The sequence below is a fragment of the Tiliqua scincoides genome, chromosome 3 (genome assembly GCF_035046505.1).
Source record: "Tiliqua scincoides isolate rTilSci1 chromosome 3, rTilSci1.hap2, whole genome shotgun sequence".
Lineage (NCBI taxonomy): Eukaryota > Metazoa > Chordata > Lepidosauria > Squamata > Scincidae > Tiliqua > Tiliqua scincoides.
The window spans coordinates 130,133,605-130,150,211 of record NC_089823.1 but is presented as its reverse complement, the minus strand read 5'-3'; positions in this window follow the sequence as shown (position 1 = coordinate 130,150,211).

Genomic DNA, 16,607 nt, shown 5'->3' with positions numbered 1-16,607 from the left:
TCAATTCTGAAAAAAGTATAGTTTCTTCATTTTTTTTCTGGGGTCCAACATGGAAAAATTGGATTTGGGGGAGGAAACTTAACGAATATTTTCCCTTTCTTAATGATCAGCGGCACTGTATTAATAGCACCTAGTTGTACACTCAATTCACTCCGCTATGTGAATTTCTTTAGAGCCCAGTGCACCTGCAAATGTGCCCATGTGCAGAAGAGCTGATGTGGGGCTCAACAGAACTTGGCCTCCTAGCTTACCCCACCTGGTTGAGTCAGGTGAGAGGGAGGGCTGGATTGGGAAAATGGGGAAGGCACATGGGCCTCCCATTCCCATTTAACTCCCAGAGTGCTGTTGTGCACATTCAAGGGTTATGCTGAACTGTATGGCAGTGAAGATGATTTATGAATGTATATCCTGCTTTTCTGCAGCGTATTCAAGGATGCCATTCTTCTATGCTTGGACAGGATGGATGATGCTCTTCCAACAGTATCCAACAGTACTATTTTATGTACTAACGAGTTATACAAAATGTACTGCATGCTTGTAAAGTGATAAATAAAATTTATTTAAAATTTAGGTTTTACGAGTCAGCGGGAAATTACGTCTCTTTCAGCTTTCCCCAGCATTTTCAAAACTGCCAAAATTGGAGGAAAAAAGCTGCTTCGTCCATGACCTCCAAATTTCAAAATTTTTTACAGCTCAATCTTATGCTTTCCCCCTGCTGTGCAGCTGCGCAAAAATGGCTTGCGCTGAGTCCTATGGGGGGGCAGTCCCAGAGGCTTCCTATGGGTAAGGGAATATATGTATTCAGAGAGAGAGAGTGAGAGAGAGTTTGCAAATATTGTACGCTAGGCTCATTTAGGGCTAAAATGCTCTCAGAATTTAAAATGCTCCCCGAATTATCAAACCTCAGTTGTTTCCTACTCATGGCAGCTGGTGCCTCATCTTCTGTTCTTATCCTTTCTGTGTCTATTTTTACCCCTTTATGGCACATACTTAAATGATAAGAAGCAGAGCCCGCTGCATCTAAGACTTGACTTTCTCCAAGAAACAGCATCCTTTGCTACACTACGCTCAGACAAAGCTTTGACCTTCTGTCCATTCTGAGCATTTCCATTCATGAATTTATAGTTGAGCAGTACAGGACCTATTAAAGAGGATAATTTGTACTCGGGCCCAGGGTTAAAAAGAGGACCCAGGAGCCAAAGAAGGGGGCCCAGAAATTTCCTGGGGTCTTATATTTTCCTATGTCACCTGGACTTGCTGCCCCGTGGGATGCTGGGGGCACCGCTGCTATTGCTGCTACCAAAAGCCATATGTGCTGGGCCTAAGAATGCATACATGACCTCCTTAACACAGTGTCAAATATGGGAGGAAACTGACCTGCTGCAGTAGCTCTTTGGTGTGTAGATCTGCTTGCTATGAAGGAGTGTATAGGAGCTCAGGAACACAGCTATGGGGCTACAGCTGCTGAATAAATATGTTTTGGTGCACACAGGACACTTTTCATTCTAATATGAGCCTAAATAAAATGATGCTAATTTTCTCCAATGATTTTCTATATTTAAAAGATTTTAGAGAGACTTAGGAATGTGTTTGGTTTTCCGTATTACTGTATCTCGCTGCTGACACTGCACAGGAAGGTAGACCTGGGCTCTGCATTGAGAAGCCCAGTAGACCTGGCTCCAAGGAGTTTTCTGTCCATTGCCACCCTCCCCTGCCCTGTTTTCCCATCCCTGTTCTGCGCACCTTTGTCACCACCCTCCCCTCCTCTTTTTCATCCCCTCCCCTCCCCATTTGTGAAAGGGCCCAAAAGAAACTTTGCACCTCCTGATAAAATTCATCTCAGAGGCCCTGGAACAGTCTAATTCCAAATTATATCAAGAGATACTATGCACACGCACGTGTCAGTGCCTTTGAACCTGGAGGCAACTTTTAGACATCATGACGAGTAGCCGCTGATAAGTGTGCTCTCCATGAATTTGTCTAATCCCTATTTAAGGCCATTTAAACTCATGGCGATCTCGACATCTCATGGTAGTACATTCCACAGGTAAATCATATGCTGTGTGAAGAGGTACTTCCTTTTGCTGTCCTGCCAGTCAGTTTCATTGGATAACCCCAGGTTCTACTACAGGGATCCTCAAACCACAGCCCACCCTCTACATTGTTAACATTATGTTTCAAACTACTGTAAGTCACATCCAGACCACCAACATATTTTAAATGACCCTCTGAGCTTGTGGCATTATAGACATTTGATCCCTTCACTCCTTCCTCTTCACTCCTGCCACCCCTACCCTCCATAACGCACCTTCTTTCTCTGCAGTTGCAAACACTGCAAATATTTTTCTCTTATCATGAACATTCTTAAAATTCTGTACAAAAGGTGTATAGTACTTTATATCATTGACTCTCTCCAGGCCACCATAATAACAAGACTGAATGGTGTGGGCCGGGCAGCTGAAAGTTTGTGGACCCCTGTTCTAATGTTAGGGAGAAGGAGAAAAATATGTCTCGGTCCACTTACTCCACGCCATATATAATGTTATAAAATTTCCCTCACATCCCCCCTTAGGACCCAATCCTGGACAGTGTGTGCCAGCTCACTGCCGGCACGCATTGTCGCAAACGGGCTGTAAGGCACATTTGCAAGCCCTTACCGCAGGCCCAGTGCCAGAGCTAGCCCAGCGTGAGCCCGAACTGGGTCAGCTCCAATGCCGGGCCTGTGTTCCGTAGACCAGTGGCTGCACAAACCGCCAGGCAGTGGAGAGGTGAGTGAGGGTGTGGGGGCGGGGAGGAGGCGTTCCAGAGTGGGGGAGGTGGGGGGAGCGCGGGGAGGAGGTGTGGTGGAGGGAGGGAGTGGGGAGGAGGACGGCGGGACTGATGTAGCTTAGCTGCACCAGATCCTGAGCACCATGTCAGGCTGTGCAGCCCAACATTGGAGTCATTGATTCTGTGCTGGCTCAAGAGCCACAGCTGAATTGAGTAGCCCCATTGCAGAGCTATTTCCCTTACTTGGGGGAAGGGGACAAAAGTCCCCTTCTCTTGAGGAGCCACCGCAAGCTGCCTGGTTGCCCATTGGATGCCGCGGTAGCTGTTTTGACAAAGTGGCAGCCCCTCACACTGGGCACCTCAGGATTGGGCTGTGAGTTATATATTTTAAACCAAGCCCCTAAATCCTCATCAGAAAGGCCTCAGGACCCCTAATCACTTTCTTAGTCCTTTTCTGCATTTTTTCCTATTGCAGAATATCTGTTTTTGACATGAGGTTACTAGAAATGTATAGAAAATTCCAGGTGTGGTTGTATTGCAATATTGCCAGTCTTATTGTCAACTACTTTCCTAATTGTTCTTAGCATGGAATTTACTGCTCCTTGCACTTCTGGGCACTGGTTCATCTCGTGAACCAAGTCAAGTCAGAGTTTAGGCAGATGTGCAGGTGGGGGCCTGGGGGAGGGGCCACAGATGTACGGGGATGCAACTATGCCAGGAACCACAGTGCCCCTGGAAGCAGGCCAATGATGACTACACCAGCATCTCCCAGCCCAGAATCAGCAGAAGCAGGCCCCATGGAGACCACATGGGGCCTTGGGAAGGTAGAGAGTGGTGAACACTAGCAGGCAGTCACAGGTCAGCCCCACAGGGGTGGAATTGGCAGGTCAGGAGGAAGATGGGGCAGCTTCTGGAGCCTGATGATACCCAAGCTAGAAATAAAATGAGGCCTGCGATGAATGGTAGGCAGACTTCCATCTTGGAAAGAGAACAGACTGCTGAGGAATCTTGTAGGCTTTCAAGGAACTCCTCAAGAGGGGAGGCGTGTCTTCTGTGAAGCTCCCCCCTTTTATGCTGCCATGACTAGGGTCATGATATCCCCCTCCCCGTGGTGACTCTGATGCCTACTGGCAAGGCTTTTTGAGGAGTCTACTAGAAGAGAATTAAGCAAGGCAGGAAGGAAAGAAGACCCACAGAAAAAAGGGCAACCCCACTGGGCTACCTGCCTAGCACTCTGCTTATGTGCCTCGCACTCCGCTTATGTCTGGTGATGGCAAGCAGTTGCCAGGACAGGAAAGAAGCTGCATTCAGGACTGTCTTTACTCAGTCCAACTGCCTTCTATCAGTCATCCCAGGCATCATGGAGACAGAGCTGGCATTGTTCTTCCTTACTTCACACTGTTCTGGAATAGCCTTCTCGGTAGCTGGAATAGTAAGGTCGGGGTCCACACTGCCTGCTGTGGCACTGTCAGGCATGTAGCACAGGACCCCCTTAAGCATGGAGTCTGGAGTATCAACCCAGCCAGCTCTCTCTTAAAGCCAGCCCTGGTTGCCACCTCAACCCCTAATGGAGTGAAAACAAAATCCCTGCTATAATCCATTTGCCCTATAGACCTTTAGTTCCAACCACCTCCAGGAATTTTCAAGAATTCAGGCCCCCGCTTTTCAGAGGTTTCAGATGGTGTCAAAACAGATCTCTCCTGGGTGCAGGAAGCTAGCCTTTGGAAACCAGGAAGTTTGAAAATGTCTCCAGTCCCAGGTGGCCAAAGATCACTCCTGGCCATGTACAGCCAGATTTTTTTGAAGAAATGCTGCTGCTTATTTCTGAGCCAAGTTCATGCAAGTCACAGATTGCTCACTCTTCTCTTCATAGGTTGCTTTTGGCTTTGACTTGAATACTCAAAAGCCCAATTAATGTTCAGGACAAGCTGAAAGTGGATCACCTGTCTCTACTTGGGTGTGATTTTAATGTCATATCTTCAGCATATCAGGACAATGAGACCTGTTTTTAAGGAACTGTTTTTCATGCCACAATTCAGGTTACAGTACCCTGACCTTAGAACAGAAATGAGTCCATATATAGACTTCTTCTGGCTGTCCATTTAACCCTGCTCTGACCTTAAGAACATTAGCTGTAAGGAGCTTGCACCATAAATAGCAATCTGCCATCAGTGTTAGTATGTCTGATGAAGCTTGAACCTTTGTCCTTTCCCAGCTTATAAGATCAAAGCCTCCCATGAGATCCACAAAGGCAAAATAAAATGTGCCTTTGGAGCTGATGTGCCAAAATAAAAGTGACCGGTATTCAATTAACCAGCCCATTCCTCATAAAGATATAATTTAAACACATTTGCAACATAGTGAGAAGCTTTTTAGCATAGTATCTGGATGTCTAAAGTTTGATAAAGAATTAGATTACTGACCTTTTATGAATATGGGCCTCAATACTACTTTCCAGTAACCCCACTAGGAAGAAAGAACAAGTGTGTTTCAGTGGGGAGACTTTGCCCCACATATTAGATTCCTGAAGGAAAACTAACAGTGTATTTCACATTAATGCTGACATCTTAAACTAAACATAATCCTAACCCAGTTACAGTTCTTTATGTATACTGATGCTTTTTGAATAAATATTGATATATCACAATAAAGAAAAGCAGTCCAAAAAGATAAAAAGTGTCATTCCTCAGCTACAACAGGAAACCAACAATGGGGGGGGGGGGTGTGAGGACAGGGAAGTTACTAATCTAGAGTCATTTCCCCATCCCCTTCAGTTATCTCCTATGCTATTTTCTCTACACTGAAGGTAGAAACCAGATTTCTTTTTAATGTAAAGAAATCTAGCCAAAACTGTGACACACGAAGCAGGATGATTTAAACATGGTGACAGGCAAGAAGTCTTCTCCTGGGACATTACTGGTCAAGGTGGAATACAATGGAGGGATGGGGAAAGGGGAAAGAACACACCACACAGTCACAATCTGTCATCTGTTGCCAAGCCCTACAAGACAACCAAATGTGTTCCATCTAGATCATCAGACAAAGACTCAGTCCTGCAGAATTTGCACCGGGCATTCCTAAAATTACCAAAGCTACTGAAGAAAGTGAGAGGACAGATTGCCAAGGACACTGTGATACCCAGGAATAATCTACTACAGAACAAATATAGAAGAGGAAGCCACAGAACACCATTGGTTGTCACCTACAGCTCTCAGCTAAAATCACTCCAATGCATTACACAGGCCAACACACATTTTGCTTCCTTAAACGTTACACCAATTCCTGGGTATACTTGGGGTGCCGATTCCAAAAATGGCATGTGTTTTGCCCTATCACGTCTAGTTTTGGAGACACGGCATAGCCTCTTTAGCGAATGGTTCAAGCAGCTTCCTTATGAGGAAGCCTACACCATGGCTTCCTCATGAGGAAGCTGCTTGAACCATTCACTAATGAGGCTATATCTCCAAAACTAGATGTGATAGGGCAAAACGCATGCCATTTTTGGAATCGGCACCCCAAATTCATATCAAACCACCATAAATTTTGGGAATAACTTTTCTGACCCTCAATTTTGTAGGCCTGTGTTATCAGTGGCCAATTACCCGTTCTGGACTATGAGACTCAGAGGCCTCAGGTAATAGGGCTCTGACCTTGCTTTTAGGCAGCCCCTTTATCTAAAACAGTTACTGGGCAACAAGAGGCCACAGAACAGAAACACTAACACAGGAATGAGATCCTGCAACAAATACTGATGTCAAATCTGTTCTCATGGGCAACATTAGCATAGAACCAAACAACAACAGCCATTCCATCAGGGACTCACCTACTTATTCATCCTCCAATATGATACATGGTATCACATGCCAATATTGCCCCTTTGTCATTAACTGCCCCTCTTGACTCCACTTTTCCCAGATTTTTTTCATTTTTCTCTATACACACACCACATGTACAGGTGCTTCCTACATTAAGATTTCACTTCATGAGTTTGATGAAGTGAGCTGCTGTCCATGAAAGTCTATGTGGAACTATATGGTTTAGACTTGAAGATACTACAAAACTCTTGTTTGTCCTTGATGCAACAGTCCAACACACCTACCTCTTAGGATCTTCAAGGTTTTAATCAATAGTTAAACCAAACACACAAATCAGGCAAAAAATGGAAAGCTTTTTAAGGCATATTAGTATACCCAATACAATAATAAGATGTAGGTAGTATGACTCTGTCAGGCCTCTGCTACTTTGTTTGCACTGGCAGTGCTGATTCAAGGTGCTTGTGGTGACCTTATGTGGCTTAGGGCTAGGGTACCTTAAGGACCATTTCTTCCCATGTGAGAGAGCTGTCTCTTGAGGTCATCTGGCAGATTGGTCCTGCATGGATTGGCAATCCTGGGGGGGGGGCAGGGGGGGCAATGCCCTGGAGTACCAACCCTGTGGTGCATCCCCTGTGGGGATGGAACTGCTGCCCATTCCCCCTCCCCACTGTGCTGCAGCAAACCCTCTAGAGCCCCAGGGGGGCAACGCTCTGGGGTGCCACCCTTGTGGGCATTGCCCCCCCACCCTGTGGGCATTGCCCCTCTACACTGCTGCCTCCCCCACCGTGTTGCTGCCAACCCTCCAGGGCTGGGGAGGCCACATGCAGTGTTCTCTAGCCTTCTGACGTTAAACATCTCTTCCAGTTTTCTGATGAAAACCAGATGTTTGAAGGCCCTCCAGAGTCCTCAGAGGGCTAAAGGGTGCCTCATGACGCTTTGGATGTGACCGGTAAGTGGGGAACAGCAGTCTCGGGGGGGGGGGTGGTAACCTTCTGTGAACCTGGACCCAGGATCAAATTGGCTGCGTGTACCATCATTATCTGAAATTTGGTTGGCAAGAACAAGAGAAAGGACCTTCTCTGTAACAGTAGCACAGTTATGGAGGGAGGGTTCAGTCAATTCAATAGGGTTTTTGTGTTCTGTCTGCTACATTTTTAAAGTTGTTTTCATTTATGTGTTGGTTTATTGAATTGTATTTTATTTTATACTGTTGTTAGCAGCCTATGGACCTTTTTACTGTAGAAGGGAAAGGTAGGATTAAACACATATATATATAATAAATAAGAGGAAATATTCTTTCCACTTCCAATCAAAACCAAACTCATGTTCAAAAGTTTTCTAGCGCTGATGTGAAGTGCTCCCTCAACCTGCTCTGCTGTCTGTGAAGGTGTGTGTGTGTGTCCTTTTGAGAACTAGGAAATGTTTCAGGGACAAAAAGAGGGGCTTATTGATGACCGCAGAAGCAGAAACATTGGTCTGGTCAGTGGCCACCATTTTTTGTTCCAGAATGCCTCTTTGTGCAAAGCTGCGTCATCACATACCATCCCACGGCCTAACACATTTGGTCACATTTATGCTTGGAGCTGGATGCATGCCAGGAAATCATGACCCAGACTAGTCTCATTGTATTTTGTTTGGGCTGATGGCAAGGAAGCATCAGGTCCCACATGACTTTCCCCCATGTGCACTTATTACTTGTCTTACTGCATGCTGGTAACAACGCTTCTGTCACGCATGGAACCCTGGGCTGCCCTGGTAGTAGTGCTTGATGACATCACCAGGAGCTGTAGACTCCAAAGGGCCTGATGGTACTGCTGCTGGAGCAAGGAACACAGCTGATAGCAGTCAGAACTGGATTCAAACATCAGCAGTGATGCTGGGGGGGGGCGAGCAGCAAATGGATGCCTGCTGCCTCCCTCTAGTCCACTACTGATGCTTGAATCCTGTTTTGATTAAAGTGCCTGTACAGAGGAAGAAGTGAGGTAGGGAGACTAGTTCCAGTGGCAGCAGGCTTGAGGGAGATGTCCGGTGTTCATTTTCCACCCTTCAATCTGCTGCTCAATGGGAATGTCATTGTTTGCATCATGGACAGGCGAGTCATGATAAGAGCAAAAGGAGGTCTCTTAATGCTGGATGAGATCATTGATGCTTCCGCTCAGCATTGTCTATATTGACTATCCGCAGTGATCCAGAATTTCTGACCTTGCTCTACCTCAAGAGACTAGAGAAGGAACTTCAGACCTTATATTCGGAAAGCTGTTTTTCTACCACTGAACTCTGGCTCCTTCCATAAATTGGTTAATTTTTTTTCAGTCTTAGCAATGAGAATTAAGCAAGCTTACAAATTAGGGGTGTGCAAGTTTGGCAGGGTCAGGGGTAGCAGATCTACAACAGGAGGAGATCTACAACAAAATAGGTGTATCTCAGACATGACTCTCAGACTCTTGGACACCATATGATTGAGTTTTTAACTGCTTAACTGGTGGTGATCCACTAGGATTTTAAAAAACTTGTTGTTACTGCTGCTGCTGCTACTGTTGTTGTTGTTTTATTGCTTTAAAATGATTGCAAGCTGCCTTGAGTGCCTTATCGAGAGAAAGATGGGGTAAAAATCCATTAAATAAACCAATAAATAGAAATCCTTGGTCCTAAATAAGAGTGCTCCACTTAAGCTGCTGAAGTTGGGACAAGCTCTCAAACTCCACTAGCTCCACACACCAGCAGATGTCACTATTCCCTTACACACCTTTGCCTATACTGTAGGTCCTGCAGGTCTTAATATTTACAGACAGGTGTGTGAGTTTTCCCTGAGTACTCCTGGTCAAAACTGGGTGAGGGGGGGAAGGTGGAATTCTTCATTTTAACTCCAAGAAAAATAATCTGGGGTCATTTGGAAAAGGAGTACTCTTCTAACTCTACATACAGGGATCCTTCTAAATCTCTTGTACATGGGTCTTGACAGATTGTTTTTAAACATTTTTTTTGAAGTCTTACAATCTGGGCTTTGGCAAGAACTAATCTGACAGAAACTACAGCAGGTCTGGGAGCAAAGAGTGAGCACTTATATAATCAGAAATAATAATGTCAAGTGATGGTTGAAGCCACTGGATGGGACAGCGTGCACAGCTCAAGTTACAGCTCATCCATGGTGAAGAGAAACTGGCTTATGGGCCGTGTGGCACTGCCTAGGACTGGAGCAGCCATGTTGGTGGTTTTTATTTCTCTGTCGGGGGCTGTTTCACAGCAGAGGCTGCCCTATCTCCACCCTCTTCTGGCACATCACAAATTTGGCAGACAAAAACTAGTAGCACCACAAACACAAGAAATCTCCTAATCAGTGCAAGTAAAAAGCCAACAACATCACAGAAATCCCAGAATGTTTCAACTGAATGTCACCCCCTTGGCAATGTTATAGATTTAGGGTGCAATCCTAACCCGCGCAGGAGCAGGCAAGCCAGGAGGCTTGCGCTGCATCCAATGCAGGACTGCAGCAAGCAGTAGCTCAGCATGGGCAAGGAGAAGTTCTTCCCCTTACGCGTGGGTAAGGGCTGCGCGCCCCTATGGGTCTCCTTGGACCTGTGCCACCTCCAAGGAGAGCAGAGCGGCTTGAAGCCACTCCACTCGCCCCGGGGACAGGGGTTGGGATCCGGCATAACCGCCAGGGCCCAGCCCCACCCCCGGCTCCCCCCGCGCCCACCACCAGGCCCGCCCCCCGCTCAGTAACACCCCCTCCTGCCCCCTCCCCATACCCCCATGCCTACCTTTGCCGCTTACGTCGGCACACTAACACCAACACAAGCGGCGTCATGGGAGCTGCGGCGGAGGCTTCTGCCTCCGTCCATGTGTCAGCGCATCTGAATGCACCAACGCAGCTCCGTGCTTTATGGCATGTTTGCAACCCTCCATGGCCACCTATAATTACCAGTTAGGATTGCGCCCTTATTCTTATATTCGCTTCCAAAGGAACTACTAACAACATTACCTTAGTTCCCATACTGAGTTCACACTATACCAGGGGTGTCAAACATAAGGCCCAGGGGCCGGATGCAGCCCGGGGAAGCTTTTTATACGGCCCTCAGGCTTTCAGCTGCTGGGTAGTGCTGAGGTGTTACAGCTGAAAGGGCAGCCCACATGAAAATTGAGCTCTCCCATATCCTGAAATATGATCAAGATTCATATTTTTTTTCTATTTTATTTGCAGCTAATGAGTTCCTAAGTGAGAAAAAAGTGTTTATTTTTGGTTATGACCTGTTTAACAACATCACTTCCAGCCCTCAGCAGGCATCATGAATGCTATGTGGCCCTCTGTATGAAATGAGTTTGACACCCCTGCACTATACAATGAACTAGGATAGCAGACATTCTTTTTGGATCAAGCAGATGAGGCATTCTAAAATATAACCCCTGGGGAAGACATTCTGTCAAAGTGTGCTGGGACCTATATAACACATCAGAATATTGGTCCTGATCCAATTCTACTGTTATTCACACTATTTATGGGTTCACCATGAGATAATGGCTCACAAAGTTTGCAATAAGTTTCACTGAACTCACTGAGACTTACCTATAGTATTAAAATTTTTGCCAAGTAATCAAGCTCCAATTATCACTTCGCCTTATCTCTGGGTCAATCAGAGGGCAGAGCCTTTCAACTCTGAAAAGTTTCCTTTCTTTCTTAAGCAGCAGGCAGGTACCCCAGAGATCATTTGTTTCTACAGCAACTGGGAAATTCCAGACAAAGTTAACCTTTTATTCTCCTTCCTTTGTTCCCCTTTGCAAATACTTGCAAAGCAGGTCTGTTTTTTTTTCAACACCAGGATGGGATCCTCCTTTCCATTTGAAACAAAGTCCCAGGCTACAATTAAATAGTGCACCATTATTTAAGAATAACACCCAGGGAAAGCAGTGGGTCTACTTCTGAGTAAAAAGGGTTGCAAATATATGCAGCTGCATCTCTCTGCTGTGAATTGAATTGCACACTCTCAGTTATGTGTTATGGGCTGTATGTTGTAGGTAGAGCTTCTGGCTTAACACACCAGACACCTTAAAGGTGGATTTGATTCATGGATCTCCTGCAGTGGTTCCCAACCTTTTTCTTTTGCATATCCCTTGGCAGCCTATTTCCATAAATTGTACCCTTCATATGAGCAAAATGTATTCATCACATATTTTCTCTTTTCATCTGTTTGAAGAACAGAAGATTCTGCCTTTTCACTGTTTTGCACCAGAAGTGTCCTGGGAAATTCAGGGTGATTGATCACTTTCCATATTATGTTTCAGCTTTCTTACTGTACTGGTTTTCAATCACTGGTTCATACATGAATTGATGACCAAAAACTAGCTATTGGTGGGGCTTTCACAGCCAACTAGCTCCCTCCCTTCCTGCCTTGCTGGTCCTTGCAAGGCATTCTGGAGCATGGCCTGCCTTTTTCTGCCATTATTTCATTCTTTTTCAAGTACCCCTCAAGGTCCTGTTGAGTGTCCCTGGGAGTACGTGAATACCAGGTTGGGAACCACAGTTTTACTGGTATGTTGTTTACAGTGCACTTACTCTGATCGTGTTTACAAAAAGGTGGTGAAGACCAGAATTTAAAAAGAATAAAAATGTATCTTATGATCTTTTACTATGTTCTTAATAAATTAGAGACTACAGTTCTTAGGTAACAATTAGTGGTAGGTTATTTTTCAGGATCTGGCCTCGGGTAAAAAAAGACAAAACTATAGTCAGACACCCCCCTAAGTTTAACCCCCGACTTATCCAAGGGTCATAGAAAATTCCATGATCATTGGCTTAACTTAGTGTTGGCCCTTGATTTATCTGTGGGGTCGACTTATAGGCGAGTGATAGGATCCTGGTGTGCTCTGCCACAGCTGAGATCATACTAGCTCTCAGTTTAGCCCAGTCCCTGCCCTGATCCTCCTCCAAATCATGGGACATACAGCATGGTCTGTGGCTGCTCCCAACTGTGGCTGCACACTCCCAAGTCACCTAGAAAGAGAGTGTTGCACAATGGTTACAGCATTGGACTTTGTCATGGGAAGTTCTGGTTCAAGAAGCCCTCACTCAGTTTTCTGTAAAGCTCACATGGGCTTTGAGCAACTCTCAGAACAATCCGAAGGGAGACTTAAGCTGGTGAAGCCCCCTGCACAGGGTCCTGAGTGTCATAAACAAGTGGGGTAAGTTGTGCCGGCTGTAGTAGGCTGGTGCAGAGTGTGGGAGAGTGTGGTAGGAGGGTGGAATGGAGGTGGGAAGGGGTGTTTTGGGGTGGGAGAGGGCAGAATGGGAGGTAGATCAAACCTGGGAAGGGAATGGATTCAGCCATGGCATCACACACCAAATTCTAGCCCCCACTCTCAGGCCTTGGAGTCCTACAAGGGCTACTAGGATTTGCTCCAGTAAAATCACTGTAGTCCCATAAGGGTGGCTGGAGCCCAACATAGGGTAAGGGGGGAAATATCCCCTTAACCTGAGTTGACCTCCAGTCTGCAACTAACCTGCACTGGATATTGTGGCCTGCCTGATTCAACACAGGTCAGGAGATAGGGGCATGCTTGTATGGCCACCATTCATTTGAAATGGTTGTGGTTGCCACACCAACAGGGTTGCCAGGCTCCCGTCCCTGGTTCTAACTAGGGTAGGTCATCTTGGGTGACCAGCAATCAATTGGCAGGCGCTGCTAATAAACTTGTGGGGAATCTACCTGCTCAGAAGAGGAGGAGCTGAATTTTTGGAGAGGGGTTCTCCCAGGTAGAGAACACTGCATTTTTGGTTAAAGAACAAAATTGAACAGTGAGGGAAAATAATAAAGGGAGGGAAGCTTCTGTGTGAAAGTGGGTGTGGTAAATCACATAGGATGCCTGAACCAAGAAGTTTTCTGACCCCAGAAAAGCAAACCCTCTGGGGAAACTCCTATCCCTTTCAGAAGATAAGTGCTGCTGATACCTGCAGACATAGGAAGTCTACTAGAGGATGACTGACAGCACCTGAGGAGGGACTAGCCCGGCTTTTGCCATGAAGAAACTCCCAGATTGAAGTGAATATGTGCCACAGCACTTCTGTGGGTTGTCACAGAGATGACTAATGGGTACATGGGTGCATATCTGGGGTGGACCATAAACTGGATTGTGTGGGTTGACCTCTGTGTGGGAAGGACTCCTTCTCTAGGGGATTGGTAGAGACATAGAGCCGGATAAACCAAGTAGTGAAAGTAGCATATGCTACAGGGCCCGCATTTTCAAGGGCCCCACACTAAATGCTTGCAAGCTGTCTCTGGTGAGATTGGCATCTCACGATCTGGCAACCCTGTTGTTTACATGTTGGGGAGCTACATGCTGCAAGGTATGTAAACATTATGGTATCTTTAATAATATAGTACAAATAAATAATTTTGTTCAAATTTAACTTTTCTGAGGGCACAATCCTATTGTGCCTCAGCGCTGGTGCTAGAAAGCACATTGCAACAGCAGAAGAGTTTGTGGCACCAGCAGGAAGCCTGCTGGTGCCCACAGAAGACCAGCACACACTGGAGTAGGTAAGCTCCTCCAGGTCTGGTGGAGGGGCAGGGGAAGGGTGGAACAAGAGTAAGGAGGGGGTGTAATGGAGAAGGGGTGGATCCCCTTATAACATATGCTACAGGCCCTGCTTTAGCTTAATCTGGCCCTGTCTTGGCAGTCTTTCACCTCAGCAAGTTGGACTGACTTGTGGACAGCCCAGGGTAAGAAGGCCCTCTCCTGTGCCTTTGGTGAACTATCAGATAGCACAAATGGCTATAAATCTTAGATATGACACTTGAGAACATCAGACTGTTCATGAAGTTCAGTTCATGAACATGAAGTTCATGTTCTGACTGAACCAAAAAAGAGGCTCTGTGTGGGGAGGTGGGGGGGGTGCTGCTTGTTGTAAACTCTCCTTGTTAACTAGATGTTCCATGTAAGTTGTCCCCCAAGCACCTGCCTCCAATTACTAACCATGACAGAAGCTGGAGTTCTGATTAAAGCATACTCCATATTAAGGGGGCCATTAAGCAAGTTGATGGCGACACGTACATCTAAAGGAGATCATTTGTCTTCATCATTTCTGACCATCCTTGAGTGCCTTGACAGGAGTCCCTCATTGGAAGATAATAGGAATTTTTATTGCTAGAGGGGAAAATAATGTATCTGAGGCCCTGGATGGAGCCTTTGGAAGCAATTTGTATTCATTAGCGTTCTCACAAATTATCTCTCTCTGATTAACATGTAAGCGTGACAGGTAGTTGTGCTGCTTGAGTTGGCTTGATGACTCTTGCATCCATCCAGGTTGTCATTAACAGCTAATGAAAGGTAAGCATCCAGCCTTTTGCCCTTTAGAAGTGTCTCTCAACAGCTATTGGGAAGCACAGGATGAATTTAATATTTTTAGCTGTGGAATTAAAAATGTCCCAAAGTTCATTTACTGAAATGTTATCATACAACTTTCTCCTCCAAATGTACAATTTCTAAATATCATCTCAGCACCAACATTGAACTTTTGGTGTACAGAACGCATCTCAGCTTATGTACAAAATGAGTAGAGATGGGAGGTTTTTTTGGGTTCTTTTGTGAAAACAAAATAAAAACACATAACACTGCTTTCTGCACTTCTCATTTTTGTAAAATAAATAAACCCAAAAACTGCAAAATAGGGAAGGGGTCCTTAACATCTCTACATATTCTCTAACATCTCTACATGCAAGTAGCTGCATCTGCTGAAACTATACCACCTATATCACCTACCTAGTACACTTTGAAAGTGATTACAGGTTGAGTCTCTTTATTTGCAAGGCTTTCCTTCCCAGAACCCATGCAGATGGCAAAAATTGTATTAAAGTAAGTCCATTTAAAAAATGTCCTTTTGCTCAGTGATTTTAAAACAGTCTTGCTGACCTTTGTAATGCATCAAGCAGACAATCAGTCTCTCTCCAGGCGATTAGAAAGTCTTACCTCCAAGACAGCAATCCCTCCCTTCACCAGGAGCCGAAGGGCGGGCGGGGGGGGGGGGAATGGATGAGGTGATAATCCTCCACTTAGCCTTTTTCCACATGCTCAGAGGGAAGGGAGGGGTTGCTTGCCTTGAAGTGAAGCTGTTCTAAGTGCCTGGAGAGAGAATGATTGATGGATTGTCAGTTGGCTGCCCTCTCTCATTTTAATGAGGCAATTGTCAAAGAACCTTTTTCCTTTAATTTAAAGGGCGCTTCTCATCGCGTTGAGTTAAATCTGCAGGTGAAAAATTAGGTTATACCTGTATAATTTATAATTATAATTTATAAGAATGAGCCCTTGGAATAAAAACATATAACACCACTTTCTGTACTTCTCATTTTTGTCAAAAAAACAAAATCTGTGGAAAAAAAATAAAATCAGAAAAGCACACCACTATCAATGTGTGTATAAGATCCTCGTAGAAGCACTTGGGCTCTCTCCACTCAAAGCATCTATGTTTTGCATTATTAAGAACTTTTTAATAGAATATTTATAAAGAGAGGTTGCTTACAGACAAAAGTAGTTTTTGAGAATGGTCGTCAGTGCAGCCACTCACAGTGGAGTGAACTGAGCCAAACTCAGAAGTACAGCAGAATGATCTCAGTAAGGAATTGTAGAATGCAAGACATGGGAGACAAGGTTCCATGCATGGTCAACTGTTTTGTCTTCCACTCTGCTAAGAATGTTTGCACACCAGGATCCTATCCCTACTTTCCAGGTCCAACATGCCCCGATAATATAAAGTCTTCTTGGACTTACACCAGCAAAATAGTTGGAAGATTAGCAGATATTAATAGAACAGACTATATTAAAATTGCAGAGATTTGGGAATGCTTTAGAAAAGTGGGAAGTGTGTATTTATTTTTGTTTTGTGTTTCTGACCCCTTCATTCCATGGAAGACAGATCTCTTGAAATGATTGATTTCTGAAAGAGACATTGTAACCTGTTTCAGAAACCTTGGTGGGAAACTGATGCTATTTGTGTCCTCCCAGGCCCCAGCAGGAAAAGGTGCTCGCAATACC